We start from the raw sequence: 14,452 nt of genomic DNA, 5'->3' as shown, positions 1-14,452 counted from the left end.
GTTGTGGACAATTATTCTGCTCTGTGTGACAATAAATACATTAATGATATATTATATGTAATTTAAAACCAAAACTAAGGCCTCCATATGAGTTTAAGACGTGAACATGGTCATGTTTGTTAAAAATGCCGATTTTTATTAAAAAAAAATCCCCGATCCCGATCCTCTGAAAAGCACGTGATCTGCGCCGATCCAGATCACGTGATCGGATCGGGACATCCCTAATAGTAATGATTACTAACACAGTAATGTTGAACTTTACACTTCAAAACAGAGTGATGCACAAAATAACTTAATATAAAACAATGAATAAAGTGTGCATTAAACAGTGTAATACAGCACTCAAATGATATAGTGCAGTCAGGCTATAGCCTATAAACAGCTGTTCTGTTGTATTCAGCAGAGGCTGAACAACACAGCCTCATTCTCTTCTGTTATTTTAACAGATAAAATAAACACCAGCTTCTATCAGCCTCCTTCTGTTCTTTTAACAGATAAAATAAACACCAGCTTCTATCAGCTTCTTTCTGTTCTTTTAACAGATACAATAAACACCAGCTTCTATCAGATTCCTTCTCTTCTTTTAACAGATAAAATAAACACCATCAGCTTCTTCTGTTCTTTTAATTTTTTTTAACTTTCTTTTATTTTGTGTCATAATGAACATCACATTGCATTGATCATACAGTATATACTTGATTCACAGTCAATGACATTTGTTACTCAGGCTCTTCCATCTTATTCAATTTGTTTTGAAAGTATTCAGCATAATCAAAATAAGCAGTATAATCAGAGTACGCCTCATAAACAACCCAGGGGGGGGGGGGGGATTATTTTTTAAGTGGGATAAGAAACGAAAAAACAAAAAAAAGAGGGAGGGAGGAGGGTCAGACTCATGCTAGTGTGTATCCAGGTACAAGGTTACAAGTGACCATCTCTGCATAAACATATCTTTTTTCAGTTGCAATTGTGCAGTCATTTCTTCCATTGTATACATCTGTCTCAATCTCTTGGTCCATTGTTTGATTGTCGGTGGTTGATTTTGTAACCATGCCATAGTTATAATTTTCCTTGCTATTAACAGTATCACTCTAAAGATGTATAACGTATCTCCATAGTATGTGCCTTTCGGTATACATCCCAAGATATAGTACGATGGATTCAGAGGTAAGTCAAGATCTAGAATGGTTTTAATCTCATTTTTGATATTCACCCAAAATGTCTGCACTTTTGGACAGTCCCAGAAAATATGTGTATGATCTCCGATCATTCCACATCCTCTCCAACATAGTGGTGAGGACCCACCAGCAAATTTGGAGAGAACTTGAGGAGTCCTAAAGTACCTGACCTTGACCTTCCAGTCAAACTCCTTCCACATTGGGCTATTTGTGATTTTATGATTGTTTGAATGGCTGTCCTCCCATTCTTCATTTTCTATGATCACATTAGCTTCCAACTCCCATTTTTCTTTAATATAGGCGGTGTCTCCTGGATCATCTAGTTGTAACATGTTGTAAATATTGGATATCTGCTTTCTTTCCATCAAGTTTTTTCTATTGTGTTAATAAAGTACCGCTCCACGTTTGTTGGCGGTCTCTTAATTGCTTCCCACTCACTGTGAGTCATTACATAGTGTCTTATTTGAAAGTATCTAAACATGTCTTTCCAAGGTAGATCAAAACATTGCTGTAGCTGTGCAAACGATTTCAAACAGTCTCCTTCCATTAATTGATTGATAGTAACCAGGCCCAAATCGCCCACTTTTTAAAACCCCCATCCTCCATAGCTGGCCGGAACTCTGTATTGTCTGCTATTGGCATGGCCCTAGATATTGATCATGGACCTCCCCCACACTTTCCCACACCTTTAATGTATTTGTAATCCTTTTGTTACCAATCTTAATTTTTTTCCAGTATGCTTTCCTCAGGAATATTATGGATCTGAGAGGAGTCTTTGGAATTGAGTTTTGCTCAATCTGTACCCATCCGGAATCTAGGTCCTTATGTATCCAATGCACAAGTATGCGTAATTGAGCTGCCCAGTAGTAGTGTCTTAGGTTTGGCAGACCAAGACCACCCTTGTTCTTTGGCAAACATAGTTTTGAGCCTTACTCTAGGTATTTTCCTCTGCCAGATAAATTTGGATAGGAGTTTATCCAACCTTTTAAAGGTAGTGGCCGGTATTGGTATAGGTAGAGACTGGAAGAGGAAAATAAGTCTAGGTAACACATTCATTCAAATTGATTCTATTCTTCCCACTAGGGAGAGAGGTAAAATGTCCCATCTGGCCATGTCTGATTTGATTTGTACAATCAACTTTTCGTAGTTTGCTTGATATAACTGATTGCTGCTGGGAGTCAGAATGATTCCTAAATACCTGAATCCGTCACTAGCCCAATGGAAGTAGGGATGCACCGAATGGGAAATTCTTGGCCGAAACCGATACCGAAAATAGGAAACAGTTGGCCGAAAACCGAATGCCGAAAATGATTAATATAAATATAAATATATATATATATATATATATATTTTTTTAGCTACCTGATTATGGCAAAAGACATGATTATGGCTAAACTTAACTTAAATAATATTAATAATCACTATTATGGGCCCATAAAACATTTATTCAGCACTTTTGAATGCATACATTAATTCCAGACTGTTAAGACTAAAAGACTACAACGATTGATGACGACTTCCTGTCCTCGCATTTCCATTTCCGGTTTAACGATAATACATTTTCAACAACAGATTGCTGCTAATTAAACACTTAATTTAAACGGAGTAACGTTAACGTTATGTCGAGTTCATACGTGTAGTGTAGTATGAACTCGTCATAACGTTAACATTACTCAGTGTCCACTGTTGCTGCCACCGTTGCGTCGCAGATGGATGGTACACTGTTAGCTCCATAGCTAATCCGCTCCTAGACTACTGATAGCAGTACCGTTAACGTCGGAGCTGATCAATACTCCGGTTTTTTCTAATTTAGTTTAGAACCGGGTTTCGGGGGGCATCCCTACTCCCAAGAGGAGTTAGTTATCACAGGCTGTAGAATGCAGGAAGAGCTGCCAAGCTGCTCACGTTACATGTTGCGCATGCTACCGGTATGTCTGTAGTCGCGTTTTGATGACGTCATCACAACAACACGTTATTTGACTTTCGGTCATATATTTTCGGTGCTAAAACCCTTTCGGCCGAAAGCCGAAAGAGCCTTTTTAACCATTTTCGGCCGATAATTTTCGGTAGCCGAATTTTCGGTGCATCCCTAAATGGAAGGGTGCTATACTATTCAGATGTGTTGGCCATGTTCCCACTATCATCATGGCTTCTGATTTGGTCTCATTTATCTTATAACCCGACAGTTCGCCGTCATTTCTTAAATCCATCATTATGTTTGGAATTGATTCTAAGGGTTTTTTGATATAAAGTAAAATGTCATCAGCAAATAACGAGATCTTGTGTGTAATGCCTTTTTGGTAATCTATTCCCTGTATCTGAGGGTTTGATCTAATCATCTCCGCTAGTGGATCTATGCCAATCGCAAATAGTAACGGAGACAAAACGTCTCCTTGGCGTGTCCCTCTCTGTATCTCAAAGAAGTGAGAGCAGTGACCATTCACCCTTACTCTAGATTTAGGATTTTTATATAAACATTTTATCCAATCTATAAATGTGTTATTGAATCCCATACCTTTCAATGTTAGTTCAAGGTACAGCCAATCAACTCTATCAAATGCCTTCTCGGCATCTAAGCCGAGAAGCATTGATGGTTCTTTTCGAGATCCAGCCACTGTTTGCAGATTTAAAGTTCTTCTGATGTTGTTAGTACCCTGTCGACCAGTGATAAAGCCAGTCTGGTCTGGGTGGATCCGTTTTATTATATGATTCTGTATTCTTTTTTTAAGTATAGATGTCAATATCTTGAAATCGTTGCAAAGGAGACTTATGGGCCTATAGGAACTACATCTTGTGGGGTCTTTACCTTCTTTATGTATTACCGAGACAATAGCTTCTGACCAGCTTCCTGGTGGGTCTCTCTCAGATAGGGCATAGTTTATAAACTACACTTAATACTGGTGTTAACTGTTCAGTGAAATATTTATAAAATTCATTTGAAAACCCATCTGTACCTGGTGATTTATTGTTCTTAAGCATCTGAATAGTTTCCCCTATCTCCTTCTCCGTAATCGGGGAAGTCAGCTCATCAGCCTCATCTGGGGATAGTTTAGAAAGTTTAAGGTTATCTATGAAGTTGTTGATTTTGTCTTTCTTGTTTTCCAATTGCTGTGCTTTGTAGAGGTCGGTATAGTAATCTGCAAATGCATTAGCAATTTCTTGTGTTTGCATTACTTCCAAGTGTGTGCTGGGGTGCTTAATCTTTGGAACTATCCGACTTGACTGTATTTTGTGGAGCTGGAATGACAGTAGCTTGCTTGCCCTATTTCCCATCTCATAGTAATTCCTACCAGCAAATCTAAGGGCTCCTTCCGCTTTGTATGTCAACAGGTCATCTAGTTTTTGTCTGCAAGTTAGTAGAGCTTTTAAGTCTTCCTCATCTCTGTACAGTTTATGTTTCCTTTCTAGTATTTTTACCTCATTTTCTAGGTTCTGCTGTTTTTCATTTAGCTGTTTCTTTAGTGCACTTGAAATTGAGATCATTTTACCTCTCATTACAGCCTTTGCTGCGTCCCATAAAATTGATGGTGAGACATCCCCCTTATTGTTGAGATCAAAATAACTCTTCAGTTCTTCACTTATCCTCTCCCGTGTGTTAAATTGAAGAGTTAGAGGTCCATGATCTGAGATGGTCGCTGGTTCAATGATACATGATTCAACCTTGTCAATATCTTGCTTGGAAATACAGAAGTAATCTATCCGAGAGTAGCTACCATGGACCCCAGACCTAAAGGTAAAGTCTTTCTGCCTAGGATGGTGGAAACGCCATGCATCTATAAGTCCAAATTCTTTTATCATTGCATTCAGTGATCTAGATTTTTTTTAAATGGCACACAGGAAGTGTGTCTACTTTTGGATTTAGTACACAGTTGAAATCACCGGCCATAAGGATAATTCCTTTGGCGTTACCAGCCAAAAGTGAGGCTATACCTTTAAAGAAATTGGGGCAGTCTTCATTTGGTGCATAGAAAGGTTATGATTGATCCTCCTATTGACCCCAGGACCATAACATATCTGCCCTGGTCATCTGCAATTTCCTTTTCTTTGGTGAAGTATACTGATTTGTTAAATAGAATAGCCACTCCTCTCTTTTTCCCTGTTTGACAGGACGCACTATACACCGGGCCCTGTTTCTTGTACCTGGATAACTGAGTTAGCCGGATAACTTTAACTGGATAACTGAGTTAGCCGGACTTTCCGGTTCCATGTACGTGGATTTTCCAAATCACCATGACAACAGATCCAAAAGTTTGAGCCTGGTCGAAAGCAGAGTTCAAGTTCAAGTTAGCCGGATCACGCAGAGCCACGCCCCTGCAAAGAAAGTGACAGCTCGTTTCCTGAAATTATTCCCACAGCCTAGGATCTGCGTTATACCATTCTGAATTACGTTCTTGTGCTCCATTCTTCCAGAGGGGTCTTTTGAAATGTAAAATAGACCCAAAATGCTGATACTAAATTCACTTTGTCCTAAATAATGCACGTTATATATACCGTGGCGACGGTGGCGCTCGCTCGTGCGATGTACACATTATGTGGTTATTTTAATTGTAACTGGGATTAAGATGTCTGATGAGATGCGCTGTTTGACGGATTTGAGAAATTGAATGAGCCGTTGACGTCACATTAATGAATGAGGATAAAGAGATAAACTTCATTCAAAACAAAGGATATTCTAAACACGGGTCTCTCCTTCATTAATGTATAAACAATGAATTTATCCCATCTGGCACAGTGGTGCAGCGGTAGTGCTCAAGCCTGCCAACCCAGCGACCGGGGTTCAAAATCCGGTGTTTCCAATATGATTTTTTTGAATATAATATTAATGATTATACGCCAAAGTAGCCTGGTTTTAAGTTAACATATTATAAATCTACATGCATTGAGGATGTCATTCTTTATATAGCTCTCAACGTGCACCAAATTGAATTATTCCTATATTGCAAAAAGAAGGAGACGACTAGGGTCTCGAACCCCGGTCGTCTGTGTGAAAGTCAAAAGAACAACCCGTTAGACCACATTGGAGATAAGTTAAAGATTGACTATACATCAATCAATGGGTAAGAGAGCCGTATCGTAATTCTGTATAACAGTTAACTAATTATTTTCGCTAGCAAGATCTCATTTGATTATTCAATCCAGCAGGCAAGTTTAAAGAAATATAATCTGATTGATTGAGGTAATGAGGGACTTAAAATTAGCCTATAGATAACGCATTTAACTTGTCGGCGAGGCGATTGAGCCGTATTGCAATCTGTCAATAAAGTCTTAAATCAATTAATCAATCAATGCCGTTAGAGAATCAGGATCTCTGCCATCGATACGTGCTGGCTTTTCACCTAAAGCGGCCGCGCGCATTTAGCCTGAGTCGCAAGTCTGGCTTGAGTTAACGAGACTGAATCCACCTTCGTGGAACAGGAAAATCCCGGCTTCAAACATCGGGTTAACTGAAGCTGGATAATGACATCTTGATCGACTTAGTTGAACCACGTACAAGAAACAGGGCCCTGGCCCACCCATTCTCTCTTTAGTTTCTGGTGTTCGTTTATTGATAAGTGAGTTTCTTGAATGAATGCTAGAGCACTGCATTTTCTTTAGTTGTCCAAAAAGTGTTGTCCTCTTTATTGGGTTGTTAAGACCATTTATATTAATACATTTAAGGCTTGTCATAATGTCATTGTAATTCTTATGTACAACATAGATCTATCTTCCATAGTATATGAGCTTGAGGCATTTGTCAAAGAATATACAACATAAAAAACAAAACAAAATGGTCCCCTATTCACTTGTAAGGGAAAACCGAGGGCTTCCAATTTTCCAGTAAGCTGTCTTACATAAATCACAATTGAAATCTCCTCCCGATGTTCTAGAGAGGTGTAGCTGTCTCTCTCAGGGAGCATATTGCACTAAGTGCAGAGAAGCTAATGTACGTATAGGGTTAACCTTTACCTGATAACACAGGCTAAGTGTGATCCGTCTATGGCTCAGTCTCTGGCCTCAGAACCACATATAAACTAAAGTAGATTTGATATATTTAAATTTTCCCAACAGGTAATTAATACTCAGGGTAAAGAATAATCATAGTAGTCAGCAGCATGTCCATTATTTCTTGTGTTTTACACTTATTGTAAACATTTCGTGAGTCTACTATCTAACTGGTTTACTCATCTTTAGCGTCTATGAATGTTCTTAGGTCTGCGCCAGATAGTGACGTCATGGCTCCTTTCGTTCGCTGCTCTCGCCCGCTTCTTTGTGTACGCCACCTGTCCCTTGTCAGTTCTCTTTGTAGTTTCTCTCTTTCGTCGATTTGGACATAAATTCCCAGTTCTTTCAGTGTGGGAATTGCATCCACCAGGGAGTCAAACACCTTCGTTCCCGAGTCTGTTGTCATCCTGAGTCGTGCCGGGTATGGGCAATTAGCGCATATCCCTCTTTCCTTCAGCTGTTTGATGACGTGACGCACCTGTCCCCTCTTATTTTGCAGGTCTGGGGAGTAATCGTGGTCAAAATAGATCCTTTTCCCTTGAAATGTGACGGTTGTCCCCATGCGAGCTGTAATACCTGTTCTTTCTAGAAATCTAGAAAACGCACAATGATAGAGCGTGGGGGGGCGCTAAAATCTCTCGGTTTGGCCATCAGTGATCTGTGTGCTCTTTCTATCTTAATCTCAGACTCAAGTTCAGGTGTTATTTTCAGGGATGTTGTCAATAGCTGCTTCACAAACTCTTTAGTATCCTTGTCCTCGCTACCTTCGGGGACTTGGTAGATCCGGATATTGTTGCGTCTGAGTCTGTTTTGCAAATCTTCGCATGTTGCCGTCATTTCTGCATCTCTTCTTACAAGGTATTTGAGCGCCCTCTCGTGTCTCATTCCTCTATCGTCCAGTTTAGTGATTTCTGATTCAATGTCCATAATTCTACCTTCTGTTTTGTCAAACCATTCAGTTACTTGCAACATAGATGTTTCAAGTTTGCTCACTGAAGACTGAGTGGCGTTATGTGCTTCTTTATTCTCTCTCCTTAGATCTTTTAATTCTTTAAAGATGAAAGAATTCCGACTTCCGGTTGTGTGATGTACGAGGTAGCAGCTTGAGTCTCTTGCTCCACAGAACCCCCTAGATAAATTACCCAACAAACAGATATTGTCAGCAACATTTAACGAGTGTGACGGTAAGAAGTCTAAGGTCGCTTTCACATATAGTTTTGGTGGACTCGGTGCGGTTCTGGGGGTGAAGTTGCAACATTGTTGCATTCTTCATTTGGTTCGCCTGCGTTCACACAGAAATCTGTGAGGCGGACCGAACCTTCTGAACAATGTAACGCGGTCGAAAAGGGCGCTTTTCTATTAGACAGTGGAAATGTGTGTGTGGCTGCGAGCCTGTGTGTGCGCGCGCGCGCGTGTGTGTCTGTGTGTGGACTGTCTGCGAGCCCTCCAGATCAGCGGAGCGAGTTTTGACATGGCATTGATCCATTGTTCTATTGAAGCACATTACCACCATCCTCTCGCTAAACAACTTGTAGACCACGGTGTTTTTATGAGTGCCCACAAGTAGCTGTTTTATTAATATTATAATAAGCCGCGTTTTTTCTTCCTTCTTCCCAAGATGCACAGATATATAGATAGAGAGATAGATAGAGAGATAGATGCAGTGTTCTTGTTTTGCAGTGAATGAATGCTGCGAGCAGTGGTAAGGTAATAATAGTATTGATGTGGCATTGATCCATTGATCCAATGCCGTGCGCCTCGGTAATAATAATAAGCTGCGTTTTTTCTTCCTTCTTCCCAAGATGCACAGATAGATAGATAGATAGATAGATAGATAGATAGATAGATAGATAGATAGATAGATAGATAGATAGATAGATGCAGTGTGCTTGTTTTGCAGTGAGTGCTGCGAGCAGTGGTAATAATAATCACTTCCTATATTTGGTTCGCGTTTGGTTCGATGAAGCCGAACCGAGACCTACGTTTTCAGGCGGACCAGAGTTCGCCTGTTTGGTCCGCGAACCGAGTTCGACACGCATTCACACAAACCCGAAAAACCGGACTATCGAATTCTGGTCCGAAAGTCTGGACCAAACAGCCCCTGTGTGAAAGCGACCTAAAGATGAGCCTGAAGAAAGGAAATGCTAAAAGAAAGACCAAAACCGACTCTGGAAAAGAGAAGAAAGATGTCACGCCTGAACAGACTTGTCAAACTAGCTCTTCCGACTCCGACGAGGAAACAGAGAGAGAGTAATCTGCGATTCTTCTGTTCTTTTAACAGATAAAATAAACACCAGCTTCTATCAGCTTCCTTCTGTTTTTTTAACAGATAAAATAAACACCAGCTTCTATCAGCTTCCTTCTGTTTTTTTAACAGATAAAATAAACACCAGCTTCTATCAGCTTCCTTCTGTTCTTTTAACAGATAAAATAAACACCAGCTTCTATCAGCTTTCTTCTGTTCTTTTAACAGATAAAATAAACACAAGCTTCTATCAGCTTCCTTCTGTTCTTTTAACAGATAAAATAAACACCAGCTTCTATCAGCTTTCTTCTGTTCTTTTAACAGATACAATTAATATCAGTTATTTCTTTGCACTGAGCCAGTTGCTCAAACAGACAAGTCTGTTGACATTTTCAGAAGACAGGGAGGCTCTCTTCTTTGAAACAATATGCCCAGACAGTGAAAACAACCTCTCGCATGGCACGGAGGTGGCAGGTGTTGCCAAGTACTTGCGTGCAAGGCAGGCCATCATGCTGTGTGCCCCTTCATGGTCGGACCACCACTGCTGCGGACAGTCCTCCGTGTCAATAGTGGGCTCCGCCCTGTAGCGCTCCACACATTTCTCAATGCAGTCCTCCTCTTCATCCGATGAAGACTGTGGAGCAAGCATGAGAGCTAATCTTTTTTTTTTCTCAGGTGGCTCAGGCGTCGCTGGTTGTTCCTGCTGTGCAAGCCACTCCCTGAGCAAGGCACTGATCGAACACCACACCTCAGCCCTGTCAGCTTTTTTCAAAGACTTGAGGTCCTTAAACCTAGGGTCCAGAGCTGTCGCAACCCTCAGCCATGTCATGTTTGTTTTGTCCTTGTGTTGCTTCAAGTCTGCTGTGAAGGTCTCCTTGAATTTCACCATAATATGCTGGGTCATCCCATGACTTGCGACAGATGGCACAAGGCTGGCAGCACCACTGAGCAGGATACAAACTTCTCTCCTCCGAGAAGTTCTGTTATGTACCTGCAATAATAGTGGAAAGAAGAAAGTTAGGAACTTGTTACATCACCCACACAAGGGCTGAGGATCCCCCCCCCCCCCCTCTCTCTCACACACACTTTGTTCAATACCCTTTTCTGTATGTTTACTGTATTTTACTTGTTACTGCATTGTATGTGTTTATCATGTCCTACTTGTAAAGCACTTTGGTTGGCTTCTAGTACTTGTAAATGTGCTATAAAAATAAAGCTGACTTGACACACAGTCTCCCAGCTCTTTCTCTCTTGCCCCTTCTTCATCTCTCACACACACCCCTCTTTCTCTCTCTCTCACACACACTCTCCCAGCTCTTTCTAGCTTGCCCCTTCTTTATCTCTCTCTCTCACACACACACTCTCCCAGCTCTCTCTCACACACACACACACACACACACACACTCCCCCAGCTCTCTCTCACACACAAACACACATACACACACACTTTGAGTCAGAAACAAACATAGTATCAATGAGAGTATCAATAATTCACCTGCAGGGTTCCAGTACTGTCTCCAACTTCTGCAATTTATTCAGCTCAGCTGCTGTTGGCATTGTGACCTTGGTTGCATGTAGGGCCAGGACATCTCTCAGTGGTTCTTGATTCCTCAGAATCTGCCTGATCATCTCCAGTGTGTTGTTCCATCTAGTTGAAACGTCTGGTGTGAGTGCCTCTTTAGATTTTCCATTTGCAACCTGCTGCTGCTCAAGCTCTGCTGAATTTGGTGCGCTGTGTCTGAAATGGCCCACTACCTTTCTGCATTTTGCCAATGTGTTATCAAATGGGCTGTTTTGTAGAGACACTGATGGCTCGTTGGAGGAGGTGTGCTGCGCAAGGCATGTGCTCAAACGGGAGTTCCCTGGACGCTGCTATCATGTTGCGTGCACTGTCGGTGGTCAGTGTGCTGACTTTAGCTTCAATGTTCCATTCTCTGGCTACATGCATGAAGTGCTCCGCGCATGTGTTGGCAAAGTGCCTCTCCTCTGTCTTCATAACAGTCAACGCACGTGACTGAAGTCCCCACTGCTCGTCAAAATATTGCGCTGTGACCCCGAGGTAACTGTGATTACCGAGTGAAGTCCAATAATCTCCAGTGAGCGCAACTGTGCTCATCATCCCCAACGCCTCCGCCAATTTCCTCTCTCGTCTTCATACAAGCCGCCAATCTTCTTGGTAGTAGTGGCTCTACAAGGCAATTCATAAGTCCAGTTGTTGTGAAGGATCAGATTAAACCGAATATATATATTTATTTATGGATATATATTTAATAGTATTTGTATATCGTTTGATATCCCTTGTATATTCCTTGTACATATACACTGAATATCCCTTTAGTCTACTAACAGCCCATAATAGTTTCATTCTCTCATTGGACAAGAACTTGGCGCCAGCAGCCAAGCCCCTTGGTTCAAGTTCAATCGTGCCGACGAACATGTCGTTACTAGCCCGGTTCCGCGTAGGAATACGTCTGGCGAAATACGAATGGTACTATTTGTTCACAGCGCATATATATATGGCGCAAGTAAAGTAGAACTTTCCTTTTAGTCCCTTAGCCCTTAGTTCTTTACCCTCCAACCTAGTGGCAAGACGTTAAGCCTCACCCACGATACACGTGTGGTGCAGTATGGTCAACTTGGCCTCAGAATGGCATTGAGACATCGTGTGGATTAATAGTTGAATTGTCATAGTTTGGCACTATACCGTCGAGTGGGACGTATTTCTATTAAGTTAATAATAGTCTATTATGTATGGTGCATCGTTCGGTTAGAGTTATACAGTGAGTAGTACCCCCATCGTTTCCTCGCGTTATCTAGAGTCTTAACCAGGCTGGGCAGACCACGTGTGGTGCTTTCATCCGAGGAGTTCTGGGCTAGGACGAGTGGACCTGCACATTGGATTACCTTACCCGGACGACGGCGAGCCCTACACGGCTTGGATTATCTACTTGCTTTGGGTGCTTTGATTTATGCCATGGATAACAGCCAACACTGGTGAGTGTTGGAACTACCCCCCGAGAGGAGTCCAGGTGAGACGGCGCTCTACCCCGAGTGAGGTCGCCTCACGTCTCTTCGTTGTGGACCGGCAGCTACCGTCTACAAGAGGGCCCAACTGTATTCATCTGTGGTCCAAGGTTCTGTGGGCACCGTGTTCAGCACTCTGAATTCTCCCAAGAAATCGTTGGCCAGATGGGATATCGCCGGCGGCTCTCCTAACCCCCCCCCCTACTGACTTACAACCAGCAGGACCCCCCTTTAGTATATCCAGCTATAATCATTAAGTACCATCGCTATAGTTCCCTAAAGAACCAGGTTGTATACTTGCTTCCTGCGTAACCAGAGATTGGACATTCAATGTTGATTTGCCTACGAATACTCATTTGCCTTACAAGTGCATTCAAATCATAAATGTCATTAAGTGAACGTTGTATATACCCTTTGCTATATATTAAATATTCGACTTATACATTTGTGTGGACTTGGTTTCATGGTGGGAAAGTGTTCATCATATCTATATCATGTACTGTGTGGCCAGTAGTTAAAGTACATAAAGCGGTAGTGGTTTAATGATACCATACTTATCAATACAGTCAGGGAATTGTACCCCTCAGTTACACCAGTCGTTGGATGCGATGCGTATGATTTCACGCAGATCGACATCCTCCGCAAGCCGTAGCCACCCATTTACCAACCGCTGTTGTTATCTTGCGGCTTGTAGCGCTGTCCAGCTGTTTCCCCTGCATATTATCACCCAGCGTGGTTTGCCTCAAGCGAGGAGGGGGGGTAGGGCTCTGCAATGGCACTGTGCTTTGCCGACAAGTGGTATCTTAAACTAGACATACTCCAGTGGTAACTCAACTCACATCGACAGTAGATACAAATTACCTTTGTCCTGTCGAGAGAGCCATCTGGCATGGCTTTGAAGCTAAACTTGCCATTCAAAAGAGTGTCCTGTCTAGGCATTGTGCTCACAGGGGTTTGTTGATAATATTATTTGCGGCATCAACGTTAGTGCATTGCTTCCGGATTTCCCAAACTATGGGGGCCCGAGGTCCAATCACAGCCCGCCCTGTTAATCTTGCGTCAAAAAAAAATTTCCTGTTAAAGGAATTTAGCGATAACCCGTTAATGTCGTGTTAACTTTGACAGCCTTAATTAAAAGACAATCTATTTTCAACGTTAAGCCAAGAGAGCAGGGCATGCATATGGCTCACATTAGACCTTAGTGAGCAGCCCAGTACCAACCGTGCTGCCCTGTTCTGGACCACCTGGAGCTTCCTGAGGTCACCACTGGCAGCAGATGACCACATCGCAGAGCAATAGTCAAGATGACATAAAACTAAACTTTGCACTATCTGGCATAAAAGGGGACGGGCAACAAAAGAAGCACATTTCCTGGAAATACCAATTGCTCTTCCCATTTTTTAAACAATATAATTAATATGCTGAGACCAAGACAGAGTGCAATCCAGCATCACTCCAACTTGTTGAACTGCCGAATTACACAAGTTTAAATGAAGCTTTGTGTTAACAGAAATGACTATGGGGCGACAATAATATGTACAAGAGGCATGGTTTCCATCTGTGGCCTTGCTCTGCTGGCAGTGGTTTATTCATTCACATTGACTCATACCACAACAGCTCATGTGTTCTCTCCGCGAGAGGCATGTGTGGGAAGAAGAAAAAGTATGAGGGAACCAAGACTTATATACTCCCCAACCTGGCGTAGACAGTTGAAGCTCCGCCTATAGCGCCCTCCAGTGGACACAGATATATATGCAGTCATGGGAGTAGTAGAGGACAGTTAGTTACAACCATACATACACCCTCTAGATTCAACATTGTAGATAACCTGTGCCTTGTTCCCAGCACAATACATTTAGTCTTGGAGATATTAAGGACAAGTCTATTACATACTACCCAGTCATGCACAACTTTAAGTTCTCTGCTCAAAACTTCATTAAGTACATTGCATGATGGTGCAGCGTAAAACAATGTTGAATCATCTGCATAAAGAACTGTAGGTCATTAGTAAATACAGAGAAGA

The 14,452-nt window shown here is 41.8% G+C and overlaps 1 protein-coding gene across 1 annotated transcript in view; it reads left to right on the top strand.

Moving 5' to 3' along the window:
- tmprss15 (transmembrane serine protease 15) overlaps positions 1 to 14,452 on the top strand; it is a gene marked incomplete at both ends in the record, with an annotated part of 325,512 nt that overhangs the window by 226,834 nt on the left and 84,226 nt on the right. The window lies entirely within an intron of this gene.

Source organism: Notolepis coatsorum, assembly GCF_963971535.1.
Source record: "Notolepis coatsorum genome assembly, chromosome: 8".
Classification (NCBI taxonomy): Eukaryota; Metazoa; Chordata; class Actinopteri; order Aulopiformes; family Paralepididae; genus Notolepis; species Notolepis coatsorum.
The sequence above is the reverse complement of the archived record's forward strand: the minus strand, read 5'-3'. Positions and strand labels throughout refer to the sequence as shown.